The sequence below is a fragment of the Vigna umbellata genome, chromosome 3, assembly GCF_029865625.1.
Source record: "Vigna umbellata cultivar VRB3 chromosome 3, Vumbellata_1.0, whole genome shotgun sequence".
In the NCBI taxonomy this organism is placed as follows: domain Eukaryota; kingdom Viridiplantae; phylum Streptophyta; class Magnoliopsida; order Fabales; family Fabaceae; genus Vigna; species Vigna umbellata.
Window position 1 is genome coordinate 56,782,717 of NC_142167.1, and position 15,689 is coordinate 56,798,405.

Genomic DNA, 15,689 nt, shown 5'->3' on the forward strand with positions numbered 1-15,689 from the left:
ATTGAAAAATCTTTACCTTGAGTTAAGTAGAAGATCTTGTGTGGTATTGTTAAATGTTCAAGTTTGGGGTTATTGGGGAAACATGAAAAAGGAAAAAGCATTGAGCTAAGAGCTAAAAAGTAAGAATATGCAAAGAAAAGAAAAGAAAAAGAAGCAAAGCTCAATGCAAATGCAAAAGCAAAGGCAAAAGAAAGTTGGGAATGAATAAGAAGATTGTGTTGTTATGATTCTCTTAACTCAAGGATTTTGTGATCCAGAAAAACCAATTTTCTTGTTAGCCCAGCCACATTATAAGCCATTGAAAAGTCCTTGTGATGATGCATGCTTGTGAATGTATTTGATTGTGGTTAAATGAAAGGCAAAGTTGATTCATGTGACATTGTGATAGTGGAGTGAATGAGTGAAACACTTTACCTCTTATACACTTGTGTGTTGAGTGAAACACTTTACCTAGTGAGGAAATATTCCATAAGCACATGAACATCCATGCTTAATTGATTGATCATTCATGAAAAATAGCATTTGTTGGAATTTAAATGACTTTGTGAACACTAAAGCATGTGCACATCTTGATTGAACTCTTGGTCTTAAGTTTGAGTGAAGTTATTACTTATCTTGAAAAGAGGATTTTGAATGAGTGAACCATCATATGAATTGGTTGGAGATGGAGTTACATTTTATTTGCTTGAGGACAAGCAAAGTTCTAAGTTTGGGGTTGTGATAACAGTTGAAAAACTGTTATTTTCATGCTTAAAGTTGATACTAAAAGCAACCTTTAGACTTAGAAACTAGCTTGAAATCATGCCTTTTGTTTATATTTTCAGAAATAAGAGAGCTGGACAGGTTTATGCTTGATTTAAGTGTTCTTGTGCAGGTTTTGAGGTGAATTTGGTGAAAGAAGTGAAGAATAAGAGAGAGGACATTAGAAAAGACAAGAAAGAGTGCAAAAAGGAGAAGTCGAAGGCACCGCTCAGCGACAAACTACCGCTGAGCGGCACTCAAGAGGTGACGTTGGAACCGCTGAGGGGCAAAATGGCCGCTGAGGGGAAGAAAGAAGACGCGCAATCACCGCTGAGCGGTAAATACCGCTGAGCGGCACTTTTTGGGCTTGGACTTTTGTAATCTTTTGTAACTCTAGATTAGTATATAAGGGCTTGCACGTCCTATAGTTAGGCATCTTTGGCAGAAACGAGGCAAACACTCTCTCTTTCACCCCTTTGGAGGAGGATCTTGGATGCTCAGGCTACCTCTTCACCTTTATTGGGTTTATTCTTTCATACTTTCATTGTAATTCATCTAGGTTCACCATGAATATGGTGAACTAAACCTTGTATGTTTGTTGGGGAGTCAAAGTAATCTCTTGAAGCTCTCATATATGGATTTGTTGAGTACATCTTTGAATTAAGACATATGCTTTCTTTCATCATTAGTTAGGGTTTTTCCTCTTTGCTCAATGCTTGCATTGTTTAACTCATTCTAATGCATGATTATTGGTTTTGTTGATACGGACACGTACGGGGAAATCTAGATCCGGGGAATTTCTCCCAATATTATACTGACAATATTATATTGGTTGCCTTTAAGCTCCTGCACTCATGAACTAATCATTAGGAATGCTAGGAATTGTATGAACTATTTGATTAGGCAGAAGCCATCTAGAATGGTACATTAGAGAGTGGCATTAACAATGATGATTTGAATGTTGAATTCCTAAAATATATGAGAGTGGATGAGATGAAATTGACCCCCAACAACATATTCATTCATATATTTCCTTGAAAGTGTTTATCTTTTGTCTTTGTCATTGATCAATTCATGCATACATATTTAATTTTCGTCTTTGCATATTAAACTTCAATTATTGTGTTCTTAAGTCTTAGCTAATCAACAAATCACATAACTAAACTAGGCCGTGAGTCCTTTGGGAGAACGATACTTGGTCTTACCAAGTTTATTACTTGAAACGATTCGGTCATACTTGCCGATTGTGAAACAAGTTTGTGACATCATATTTTGGTGCTTACAAATTTGTCCATCAACAGGTAAACTTATTTATTTTTGGTTACTAATTTACTTTTTGCATAACCTAACATTTAATTTGACAGGTAGAAGCGGTAAAGGAAGTTGTTCAGTTGCCGGTGCCCTAGGGGACAACATGGATGAAACTTGTCCATGTCAGTTATATATTCTTTCTGATACTGGGACCATGCTAGTGGCTCGTGGTATAGTTTATGAGACAGCTACTGTAGTGCATGGTGTACAACTTTCAAAAGATGAGTTCAAGGTCACGGTGGATGAAGTTGTCATAGCGGATGTCGTTCTTCTTGTGCCTACAGATGAGTTCTTCACTGTGGAAGAAGCATTTAAGTCCTTTGTCGCCTGGCCTAGACATTTGGTTGGTGATGTATCTAATCCCCCGGTAAACACTCGTACTATATACTTCTCAATTTTAATATTTACTTCTAATTGACATTATAACATAACCATTTTTGCATTTAACAGCAGATAGGTCAAGAGGGAAGTCCTACACCGAAGAAGACTCATTTATCAGAGGATGACGCTCTTGGTGCGTTAGACGAGCTTGCTAAAATCATTTCAGATGTGCCGATGAATGTACACTGGGATTCTACTACATTTGGAAGAGAAGCTCAGATCTCATTGTACTTGCATCATCAAGATGTTAGGGAGCTTGCGTCGAGTAGAGAAGAAATTAATATTACACTCATTCAGCTGTGGATGATGTAAATTTATCAAAACTTTTTTATATAATTCTATTCTATCAACTTACTTATATCAGATTATTTCTTCATTTTAGGTATATGTTTAATGTTAGTAACAAGAAGGGGTTCAGCGATGTATATGGGTTCATTGACCCCTCTATGACTCATGAAAGAAATAAATTTGATGATATCTAAACATACATCACCACCTGGTTTGGAATAGGGAAGGAGATATATTTTCTCGCTTATATACATGGGTAAGTGAAGTTTGTTAACTTCAACACATTCATTTATTAATTTTGGTATATGATTCATAAGTTATTACCAATTTCAGGTGTCATTGGTAGCTACTTGTGATCTCCATACTGGAGAACACTGCTATCTGGTTTTGTTCATTGTAGAAGTCTTCTCCCAGTCCTCTTAGACATGTAGTAGATTGGGAAGAATCTCAATGTTTCGACTTTTTTGTTATATAAGTGTATGCTAAAGGATTTTTTTTAATAGTTCCCTTGCAACACATATGATGTTATCTGGGAGATCTACTGTTACAGCTAAAAAGCTTGCATGGGTTGCCCTTAAGGTTTGGTATTTTAGTCCATACTTTGTTACATTTGGTTCCTTTCAAATGATGTTACTTAACATTTTATAATTATGATGATATATTATAGTGTAATAGACAAACGAGGTCATATGAATGTGGTTACTACGTTATGTTTTGGATGATGACAATCATTCGTGCACATTACACCAGTGGATGGGAAACGGTAATATTTAGGTTTCCATTTTATTTTCTCTATAGTTTGGATTTCATATACACTAATTAAAATCATTGTGTTTTATGCAGAGATTTAATAGGACTGCTCCAATTCCAGAGAAGTCAATTCAACTTGTGAGGAAAACACTTGCTAAATATGTAATTCATTTATATAATAGTATGTAGTAGATATTAGGATATAGTAAGTTCTAAGTTTATGTTTCTAAGTTGTTTTATGCTTTTCTACATTATTATAATTTTAACTTTGTACATTGCATTGATTTATGCTTGAAACTTGATTTATGATTACATTGGATTGATTTATGCTTCTAAGAAGTTGATTTATGATTACATTCAATATATTTATGTTTTAATATAATTTTCATTTAAAATATACGTTTCTGCATTATTCTGGACTGTTCTAGCTATAAAAATATATGCAGGTCTGTTTTTGTAGTTGAGAATGTTGCAGAAACAAACCTCATTTTAAAAAAAAACAAGGATATATGCTTCGGTTCACGTCATAACCGAAGTAGAAAGACCCCTTATGGCCTCGATTATGGTCACACCCGAAGTAGAAAGTCTTGCAGATGAGAAAAAAAAAAAGCCTACTGCCTCGGTTCCAACTACAACCTAGGCAGTAGAGTGGGACATACGGCATCGGTTCCCCTGAACCGAGGCATATAGTCCTACGAAAAAAAATTAAAAAAACCAAAAACTTTACTGCTTCGGTTAAGGCTGAATCGAGGCAAAATCCTCTCTTTTTATGCCTCGGTTCTCAACCGAGGCCAAAATATTAGACTTTTTGCCTCGCCTGAATATGCCTCGGTTCGAAAACCGCTGCCTATAGACCAAAATAACCGCTGTCGTTTCCCCTGACTGTACTAGTGAAGGGAAGAAAATCTTTGAAACAGAAATGCATAACAGAAGCAGAACCTAAATATAAAAGAATGCATTAACAATCAACATATATTTCTAAACTAAGCATCAAATCTGAATTAAAATGTAAAACATAAAACCTAAAATGAATCATCAAATCCTACTCTAAACAGAAGTAACTAATAACAAACATGCCAATATTATTCTCAAATAAAACTAAAATCAAATGAGTAAACACCTAAACTAATGAGTAGAAATAGATTGGTTGATTGGAATCATGAATCAGAATAAAAAGTGCCAATTTTAGTGTAGAAAAGCATTCATTTACCACTCAGGAAGACATCCTGGATAGTCATACCCACTGTGTGGTATTTAAGTTCCAAATCAGAACCTAGATTGGGTAAATGTCTACTTACTATACCAAATCACAACAAGTTCAATTCCTAAATCATGTTTCTAATCATCACCAGATGCAAAACCTAATCTAAATGCAATTGAAACATGTAATATACTCTAAAACATGCAAAACTCTAATCAAAATGAAATAACAGAAACAAAATACTAATTACAATGTTTTTCTTTCATTAGACGCATCTCCAAACTCGAGAAGACATCTCGCTATGTCATGCTCACTGTGGAGTCATGTAATTCCCTAAGGAATTTTATCTGTGTGTAGCCACAGGGTCCAAATCAAATTTTTCTCAAATCGAAATAACACAAGAAAGACGCTGACATCATCAAACAAGAACACAAAATAAATGGAAAAATCAAAATGAAAAAAATCACCGAACGTACAATACATAGAAACATCAGAGAAGAAATTTTACTAACAAAGAAGAAGGAATACACGAAAATGTACCAAACAAAATGCGAGCGGGAACGCAAGAATCTCGAAGCCGAAAGCGCAATAAAACCCTAAGCTCTCACGTTCGCTTTATCTATTCCTAAGACTAAAAACGTAAATTGAAAAATATATGTCTCCGTGAAAGTCTCTCCATTTACATGGCAAAAGAACCCCCCTTTTATAGGGTTGAAGAAAATAGAATAGAGAAAGAAAGAAAAAAAAATAAAACCTTCATCGTATCTTCTTCTTCATCGAACGGTTATCTTCACTTTGCTAATTAGGTCGCTTCTGCACCCTTTGATCACTTCAGTACTCTCGCCGATTGGACATTCGGTCAGCTTCTCCGGGAAGGTGCCTAGCTTGAACAATGGGAGCTTTCCTCTCGCCTTTCGCTTTGCTCTTTGCCCTAACTTGCGGGTTCCTCTTTCTCCCGAGTGAATGTGCATGCAAGATTGTGTTTTCTCAAAATGAGTTGCTACTCAAATGACCCGCAAAGGCTGCAGTCAGACATTCTCCAAAACGGCGTCGTCACACTAAGACGCAGGCCTAATCCAGCGCCCCAACTCTTCTGATACAATCAGCTCCAGGCAGCGGCCCAATCTCCACATCTTTATCAGAATCAACCAACTAAATTGTTGAAGCACAACAGATTTCCAGTGCAGGCAGACCAACCCAATTAATCAGCCAATGGCCCAATGTACTTCAGCCCAAAAACCTACAAAAATAAAATGAATTAAAGAATTAAAACAAAAAATTACTAAAAAAAATAACCTATTCTAAAAGTTATTTTTACTTTGTTTTCTAAAATATTTTTCTAAAAAATAAATCTAATTACTTAAAAACCTATTTTATTTGCATAAAAATAGAAAATTAACCAAATTTTTATTTAAAAGCTATTTTTACCATTTTACACTAAACTATTATATTTCTAAAAAATTAAAAGCTAAAGAACCTTAAGAAAAGAGTTTTATCCTAGAAAAATATGCAAATACTGAGAGTTATCAAAGAGATTCCCTAGATCTAGATTTTCCCGTATGTGTCCATATTGACAAAATCAATTATCATGCTATGAATGAGTTAAATAAAGCAAGTATAGAGTATAGAGGAAAAACTCTAATAATTAATGAACAAAGCATTTAAAATAAGAATCAATTCAATATATGAGAGTTTCAAAGGATTACGTCGTTTCCCCAACAACAATTGAAGTTTAGTTCACCATAGACATGGTGAAACTAGATGAATAATGGAAAAGAATGAAATAGAAAAATCCTAAAAGTTGAATATAGGAGCTTCCACCTCCAAATCCACCTCCAAGAGAGTGTTTCTGCGCCTCTTCTGTCAAAAGATACCAAGCCTAGGAAATCCAAATCCTTAAATAGAGCACAGAAAAAGTCTAAGCCCACGAGACTGGCGCTCAGCGCCCCAACTTAGGATGCTCAGGAGTGACTACGAAAGCATCTGCGCTCAGTGATAAACAAATTTTTAATCCTCGGCAACGACGCCAAAAACTTGTTAGCACTCGGCAAGTGTACTGAATTGTATCAATTAATAATAAAATTGTAAGACCAAGTATCATTTCCCAAAGGACTCACAGCCTAAATCCTAATCACTAGTTTACAATGTCTTCATTAATGTTAATGCCACTTTCTAATTTACTTTAAACCCGATGTCTCGGTGAAGAAAGCCTAATCCTAATCACTAGTTTACAATGTCTTGTCTCCCTAGCAATTATTCATGCATTACATTCGCACAGAAGCTTAAAGGCAACAAATCCTCCTATTCCTATGTCTAGGTAATATTGCTTCCGGGAGAATTTCCCCAGTTCTAGATTTACCTATATGTGTCCATATAGATAACATCAATGATCATGCAATTGAATGAGTTAAACAAAGCATGCATAGAGTGTAGAAGAAAAACCCTAACAATTAATGAAGCAAAGCATATAAAATATAGAACTAATTCAATACATGAGAGTTTCAAAGGATTACAACGGTTCCCGAACAACAATGCAGGATTAGTTCACCATAGACATGGTGAAACTAGATGAAAATAATGAAAAGAATGAAAGATAGAACCCTATAATTTGAAGAAAGGAGCTTTCGCATCCAAAATCCGCCTCCAAGGGGTGAAGAAAGTGTGATTTCGCCTCTTTCTGTCCAAAGATACCAATCCTAGGTCGACTAAACCCTTATATAGTTTATTAAAAATTAAAGAAAATAGGCCCAAGCCCAATTAAATGGCCCTCAACGACATTTTTGGCGTTCAACAGTAAGTGCGGCTCTTCAAGATGACACTAAGCTGTAGTTTTGGCCCTAGGCGGTGACTGCAGTGCTTCAGAATGTCGCTCAGCGGTAAAACTTCCGCTCAGCGGTGACTGCGACTCTTCTTTTGTACACTTTTACTTCCCTTTCTGAGTCCAGCTCCTTACTACTTCAACTTTTTTCATGTAATTCATCTTAATTCCTGCCAAAACAAGGAAAACCAAGCATAAAACCCATCCAACTCTCTTATTTCCAAAACTTAAGCAAAAACATGATTCCAAGCTAGTTTCTAAGTCATAAAGGTTGTTTTTAATATGAAAATTAAGTATAAAAGTAACGGTTTTTCAACCGTTATCACAACCCCAAACTTAGAACTTTGCTTGTCCTCAAACAAACAAGATGTAACTCAGTCTTCCACCATTCCATATAATGGTTCACCACATTCAAAAACTCTTTCTTTCAAAACAAGTAATTACTCAAATCAGCTCATAAAAAAGAATTCACTTAAGATGCACACATGCTTTGATTCAATTAAGCTCATTGTGGTATTCACATAGTCAGATAGTATCCAACAAATGCTATTCTCATGAATGATCAATTAACTAAGCATAGATGTAATCCTATGCTCATGAAATTATTCCTCACTAGATAAAGTGTCTCACTCAATCACACAAGTGTATATAGAGGTCACTCATTCACTCTACTATCACAATGTCACATGAATCAACTTTGCCTTTCATTTAACCACAATTAAACACACTCACAAGCAAGCATCATCACAAGGACTTTTCTATGGCTTATAATGTGGATGGGCTAAGAAGAAAATTGGTTTTTCTAGATCACAAAATCCTTGAGTTAAGAGAATCATCATTTAAACACAACCATTCTTTCTTATTCCCAACTTTCCTTTGCATTGAGCTTTTTGGAGGGCACTTTGGAGAACTCTTTAGAGAGTGCTTGAGAGCGTGTGGGGAGAGGGAGATCTGAAAGTGGCGGCCAAGACGCACCCTAGGGTATAAAAATGACCTAATGGGCCAAATCCCACTAAGCCTAATTAACAGAAGACCAGTCAACAAAACTGCAGCGTTCACGCTCAACGGTAATTCCCGTTAAGCGGCATACACGACACCAAGTCCCCTTCTTCCTAGCTTGCCCTAGGTGTCCTTTACCAATACCTTTCACTTACTCAATGCATTTAGTCTCTCACATAACTCAAACAATCAATCCCTATAATGCAACTAGAGCAGAATCAAAACAAACAAACAAAGATAAATTCAATCAACTTGGTTGCCTCCCAAGTAGCACTTGTTTAACGTCATGAGCCTGACCCAAAATCCTCCAGCACCCATCAGTAGGTGCAAATCTTACCATCACCCTTCAGTAGGTGTACCTTCTTAATATCCTTCAGTAAATACTCACCAACCTAGCATCCACCAATAGATGCTAAACCCAAATATAACAATGCTCAAGTTTCATATTACATCATCAAAATAAATAAATTCAAAGAAATTAATGTTTTCAAATCACTAGGGTGTCTCCTAGCAAGCGCTCTTTTAACGTCACTAGCTTGACCCAATAAAGCTCAAGTTCCTTCTTCAATGTTGGTGTTCCTCTTGCTTTCATCACACCAACTCATCAATTTCTTTTGGTCCACCTTTTTGACTCTCCTTGAATATGGAGCTTCAATCTATATCACTCCATTCTCTTTGAAATCTTTCACAACCCACAACTTGTTCTTGAATCTTACCGGTGTGCCAAGTTTGAATTGTGCATCCATCAAGTCATCATGAACCTTCCTTCCTTTGTCATCTTTTTCTTCTTCCCTAACCTGTGACAAGAAACAATTTTTACCTTTGATGATCGGCTTTGCAGCTTTCGAGCTAATCACTTGTGCATCCTTACATGCAGCTTTGTGACTAGCCTCCTTCTCTTGAATTTGCGACTCCACTTTGAAGACATTAAAGATCACCTTTTCTTCTCGATCTTGAAGAACTATCAACCCATCATCCACATTGATGATTACCTTTGCCCTTTTCATAAACGGTCTTCCAAGAATAATTGGGATCTTCTCATCTTCCTTCATCTCTATCACCACAAAATCCACCAGGAATTTAAGTTTGTCTATGCAAACCACCACATCTTCCACTACACCATAGGGTTTCTTGGAAGATCCATCCGCCATGAGCAAAGTCACCTTGGTTGGATTGACTTCAAGATCACCAATCCTTTGAAGCATAGATAAGGGCATCAAATTAATGTTTGACCCTAAATCAATTAAGGCTTCCCTTATATTTTCCTTCCCAATGACGCAAGGAATAGTAAAACTTCCTGGATCTTTCACTTTTGGTGGAAGTGGTTTCTCCAAAATAGCTCTGCATTTTCCCTGTTTATCACTAGTTTCCTCCTCTAGATATCTCTTCTTTGCGGGGATTTGCTTCATGTGCTTTGCATAAGCAGGAATTTGTTGCATAGCTTCAGTCAAATGTATCTTAATCTCCAATTGCTTGAAGATCTCTTTAAAATGCTTATATTGTCTCTCTTTATCAAATTTTTCACTCCCCTTAGGATAAGGAAGAACTCTCACTTTTCTCACAATTTTTCACTCCCCTCTTCTTTTCTTTGTCTTTTTTCTCATCCTCACCTTTTCTCTCTTCTTTTTCGTCTCTCTTTTCTAACTTAACTCTCTCTTTTTCATTCACCCTCTCATCACATATACTCACAATAGCTTTACACTCTTCCTTAGGGTTAACTTCAGTATTAGCCCCAAAACTCCTGTCAGGCATATCCTCCAACTTCTTAGCCATTTTGCCAACCTGGATCTCCAGATTTCTAATTGTGCTTCAGTGCTCTTGTGATTGGAGATAATCACTTGAATAAATTGTTGAAAAGTTTCTTCAAGCTTTGTTGATCTCTCATTTAGCGTAGATACTTGTTGCCATAGTGATGGTTGCTGTTGTGGTCTATTAACTTGTCTTGCTTGTCCAGCTTGTCCATTTTGACCTTGACCCATGCTTGGGTGAGGTTTCCACCCTTGGTTAAAGTTCCCTTAGCGGTATTGGGATTGATTTTGAAATTGATTGGCCATAAAATTGACATCTTCTAAGGCCTCCACTAGAAAAGCACATTGACCATTAATATGGTCACCACCACACAATTCACAGAGTTGTTGTTGAACCTGTGAAACGTTCTTCAACTCCTTTGGCAACTGAGCAAGTGTCTTTGTCAAATTCTCCAATTGTTGAGTTATGATTTTATTTTGTGAAGTAAGGCATCTTGAGATTGCAACTGTAGGACTCCCTTCTGTTGAGGTGGAGCTCCTCTTTCACTATGCATCTCGTTGTCATTAGTAGCCATGTTGTCTATCAATTCAAAAACTTCCTCTAGAGTCTTGCATTTAATATTACCTCCAGCTGAGGCATCTAGCATCAATTTGGTTTGTGAACCAAGACCTCCAAGGAAAAGAATGACTATTGTTGCTTCGTCAAAGCCATGAGTGGGCGTCTTTCTTAATAATTGTATTTATCCCATGCTTGACCTAGCGTCTCCTCCATGCCTTATCTAAACGAAGAAATTTCTTGCTTCCTTTTGTTAATTTTGGATTGTGGGAAGTACTTGTTTAGAAACTTTGAAACCACGGCTTCCCATTCACTAAAGTTGTACTCCGGGAAAGAATTCAAGCATAGCTTAGCATTGCCTCCCAATGAGAAAGGAAACAAACTAAGCTTTATAGCATCATCCAGCACACCATTGATCTTTACAGTGTTGCAAATCTCGTTGAATGTGGTTAGATGCTCATATGGACTTTCATGTGACAGTCCATTAAATTGGTTGCTCTGCACCAATTGTATCAATGCCGGTTTCACCTCCATGTTTGCAGCATTGACCCTCGGCCTAGCAATGCTGTTAAAGTGATCAGGGCCAACAACATTGGTGTAATCCGCCAGAGTACGTCTCCCATTGTTTTCTCCAGCCATCTCTTCAGTACTTTGGTTAGATCTTTGTGGTGAGGGTTGTAAAAGTGTTTCCGGAGAAGGAAATAATTATCTAGATGTTTGAATTCTCCTCCTCCTTTTACTTTCGTCTAATCCTTCAAGAAGAGGTTTCGTTGTTTTCTTGCTCCTAGTCCGAATTGTATCTTGCATACACAAGAAAACAAGACCCTAGAAACAATTCTTAGCACAAAAAGATAGAAAAGATAAAAAAAAAATAAAAAGATAAAACAAAAAGATAGAAAAGATAAAAAGAAAAATAAAAAAATAAAACAAAAAGATAAAAAGATAAAACAAAAAGATAAAAAAATAAAAAGATAAAAAATCATAAATAGTGTCAAAGTTAATCAATAATCACACAAATAGAATAGTTAAACCAGGAGTCCCCGGCAATGGCGCCAAAAACTTGTTAACACTCGGCAAGTGTACTGAATCGTATCAAGTAATAATAAAATGGTAAGACGAAGTATCATTTCCCAAAGAACTCACGACCTAGACAGTTATGTGATTTCTTCATTAAATTAGACTTGTGAACAAAATCATTGTGTTTGAATTTTAGAAAATAAAGATGAATGCAAGTTTTGATCAATTGGATTGAAAGATGCAAAAGCGATTGATGTAGAATATGAATGATTATGTTGGTGGGGTTTCCGACTTATCCTATCCACTCTCATGTATTCAAAAATTCATCTTTCTTCATTAATGTTAATGTCACTTTCTAATTTACCTTAAACCCGATGTCTCGGTGAAGAAAGCCTAATCCTAATCACTAGTTTACAATGTCTTGTCTCCCTAGCAATTATTCATGCATTACATTCGCACAGAGGCTTAAAGGCAACCGATTCGCCTATTCCTATGTCTAGGTAATATTGCTTGCGGGAGAATTTCCCCAGTTCTAGATTTACCTATATGTGTCCATATAGATAACATCAATGATCATGCAATTGAATGAGTTAAACAAAGCATGCATAGAGTGTAGAAGAAAAACCCTAACAATTAATGAAGCAAAGCATATAAAATATAGAACCAATTCAATACATGAGAGTTTCAAAGGATTACATCGGTTCCCCAACAATAATGCAGGGTTAGTTCACCATAGACATGGTGAAACTAGATGAAAATAATGAAAAAAATGAAAGATAGGACCCTAGAAGAAGAAAAAGAGCTTCCACATCCAAAATCCGCCTCCAAGAGGTGAAGAAAGTGTGATTTCGCCTCTTTTTGTCCAAAGATATCAACCCTAGGTCGACTAAACCCTTATATAGTTTATTAAAAATTAAAGAAAATAGGCCCAAGCCCAATTAAATGGCGCTCAGCGGCACTTTTGGCGCTCGGCGGTAAGTGCGGCTCTTCAAGATGACGCTCAGCTGCAGTTTTGGCCCTGAGCGGTGACTGCGGTGCTTCAGAATGCCGCTCAACGATAAAAGTTCCGCTCAACGGTAAAAGTTCCGCTCAGCGGTGACTGCGGCTCTTCTTTTAACACCTGAAAAATCCCCTGGAAAAAGTTGCGTTGGTAAATAATTACTGGCGGTTTTTTCTCAAAATCGCTGAGAATGGCAAGGGTTTTGCAAAAACCACCGGTAGAGGTTTCGTAAAAACCGTCGAGAATGGCAGGGATTTTCCAAAAACCGCCCGGAATGGCAGAGTTTTCAAAAACCGCCGGAAATGCATGTCAAATTGTTTTTTTTATATATTATTTAGTTTATTATGATAAAAAAAGCTATAATAAAGAAAAACACGTAATAAAAATAGTAACATTTTTCAAATATACATTAAAGAGAAACATGTTCACCGAATGAAAAATGTTCATTAAAGAGAAACATGTTCACCGAATGAAAATGTTCATCTAGAAGCTTATGCACTTCTTCCATGTTCTGAATAGAGCTTTCTAAGCAGCTTTCCTGAGTCAGAGTTTTCCTGAGTAAGAGAGCACCGAAGTAGTCAAATAGTAAAAAACAAAAACTCAAAGGGCACGGTGACTAACAGAGAGCGAAGAAATATTTGATCCTTTAACCATTTTATTTTTCAACTTTGGACACTGATTATAGAAATATAAATTATAAATTTAATATCAGACTGAATTTAACCTAATAAATCAAAACTAAAATGAACAAATGATATATATAATAGATGTTATACGTACTATGTAAGTGTATGAACCAGCAACTACAATTGGAAGTCGAGTTCCAAACAAGGATTGAAGAAATGTGCTTATTCTAGAAACAAACGAGTGTCTGAAACACTCGTGTCTTCTCATCCTACATTAATCAAAGCATTCAATTTCATTTCTATATTCAAAATCTCTAAAGCAAACAATAAAAATGAAAAAAGTTCTTACAACTCCTCCACCCATTTAAGGAACAAGTATAGCTGGAATCAGAACCATAACTCCAAACATTAATATTTTGTGCTTCACATTACCATGTTTTTCAAAAGAGAACCCTCTGCAGAGAGCAACTGGTGGTCATTTGTTTCATTTAGACCATCATAGGCATGCCACCACTCTAAATGACCATTTGAAACATTGCCTCATTCAAGGATGCTGCAATTGGACCAAAATTTTGACCATTGAAATCTGACTAATGTTCCAGAGCCAACTTCCCAAAGCTTTACGGTAGAATCCTTCTCGTAAGAGAGAAGAAACCTAGAAATCAGACAGTTAAATCACTACATGTCTACAAGCTAAGAGATAAGCTAAAAATCCTTCTCGCATACTATATTTCATAATTTCTTTTTAAATATGTTGATAATAAAGCTAAGAGATAATTTCCTATATATTATCTTCATTCAGGTTTTCATGTACACAACTTAAAATAATAGAGTAAGCACACACATATAATTACTTGCTGGAATATTTATGAAAATAGAATGTTTACCTGCAATGAATTAAGAATCCACTATATAGAGCAAACTTTATTGTATGTCTGCATTGAAACAAAGAAGAGGTGCATATTCAATAAACATATATAACGTTAATTGTAGGATCCAGTTCCTATCACTAAACTAAAACACTTAGTTGAAGTACAGGTGTAACTTTATTAGTATAATAATTCTAATAATAAGAATAATAGAAAAGAACGCACTGCAGGTTTAAAAAGAGAGATGGTGATTGAGTAATTAAAAAGAGAATCTACACTCAAAATCAACCAAACAACAAAAGTAATAACCTCAATCTAGGCCAATACCATGTTGAAACCCATATAAACAAACAACACAATCCACTGTTCACAACCTTCCCACTGCCACCGGTAAGCGCCGACTCATCTCCAAGTAAAGCAGCATGAAAGTTATGAGCAATAGCATCTTTGCCAGTGTAATTCTACCATAAAAAACAGTCCCCACATATTAGATCCTATCACACTAGATATAGCAAGAAGATATTGGATAGTGAAAAACCTAACATAATATCTTTGGAACTCCTTCATAAAACCGCCGAAAACTATTCGGGGTTATTAAAGCCGCAGGTAGAAAAAACCCCTAATAAAATTAATTCTTTTTGTAGTGCTAATTCTAGTTCAATAAGAATAAAAGTGTGTAAGACTTTATTTTCATATTTAGTAGGGATGGTTCTAAAGAAAATATGGATTAAAATTCTAAATTATATATATATATATATATATATATATATATATATATATATATGAGAATTTTCATTATTTAGTTCCATTTGTAAAACTTCATCATCTATGTAACCTTATTTTCTTACATTGTCTTTAAAATTTTGAAATAATTTCTCATGTAGAATAATAATGATACAAAACTTTTACTTAACACCAAATAATTAAGTGATATATATATATATATATATATATATATATATATATATTATTAATATTTTCATCTATAAAGGGAAGTTTGAGTTATATATAAGGATTGGATTATCACTTGCTCATGAATAAAATTATTAATACAAAAGAAGAATAACTTCTAATATATTAAAATTTGAACAAAAAATTCATTATTTTATCCTTGATAAAATTAGTTTAAAGTCACGTCGCTTGTTAAAATGTTTTTAAATTACATTCATTATACGTGTCGCGTTGTTTATTGACTTTAATAGCAGTTTCTAAGAAGTCATAAGTATTACTTTCTATAATTAAACCTATCAAATTAGATTAGTTATAAAGTAAATTCTATTATTATTATTATTATTATTATTATTATTATTATTATTATTATTATTATTATTACAATTATTATTACTTTATTTTTAGGTACGTACTTGTCAGTAAGACAATGCAT

General features: G+C 35.2%; 1 long non-coding RNA gene across 4 annotated transcripts; it reads right to left on the bottom strand.

Annotated features, from left to right (window-relative positions):
• Nucleotides 1–12,620: 12,620 nt before the first annotated feature.
• On the bottom strand, nucleotides 12,621–14,873 carry LOC148203066 (uncharacterized). 4 transcript variants are annotated; one of them, XR_015785281.1, is made up of 5 exons: nucleotides 14,633–14,873; nucleotides 14,324–14,371; nucleotides 13,591–14,091; nucleotides 13,277–13,364; nucleotides 12,621–12,942 (listed from the first exon to the last, which is right to left on the bottom strand). It is a non-coding gene; the product is annotated as an uncharacterized LOC148203066 (long non-coding RNA). The 4 variants fall into 4 exon arrangements; XR_015785282.1 differs by having other exon boundaries at nucleotides 12,621–13,364; nucleotides 13,591–13,705; nucleotides 13,869–14,091; nucleotides 14,633–14,871; XR_015785280.1 differs by having other exon boundaries at nucleotides 12,621–13,364; nucleotides 14,633–14,872.
• Between the last annotated feature and the right edge of the window lie 816 nt (nucleotides 14,874–15,689).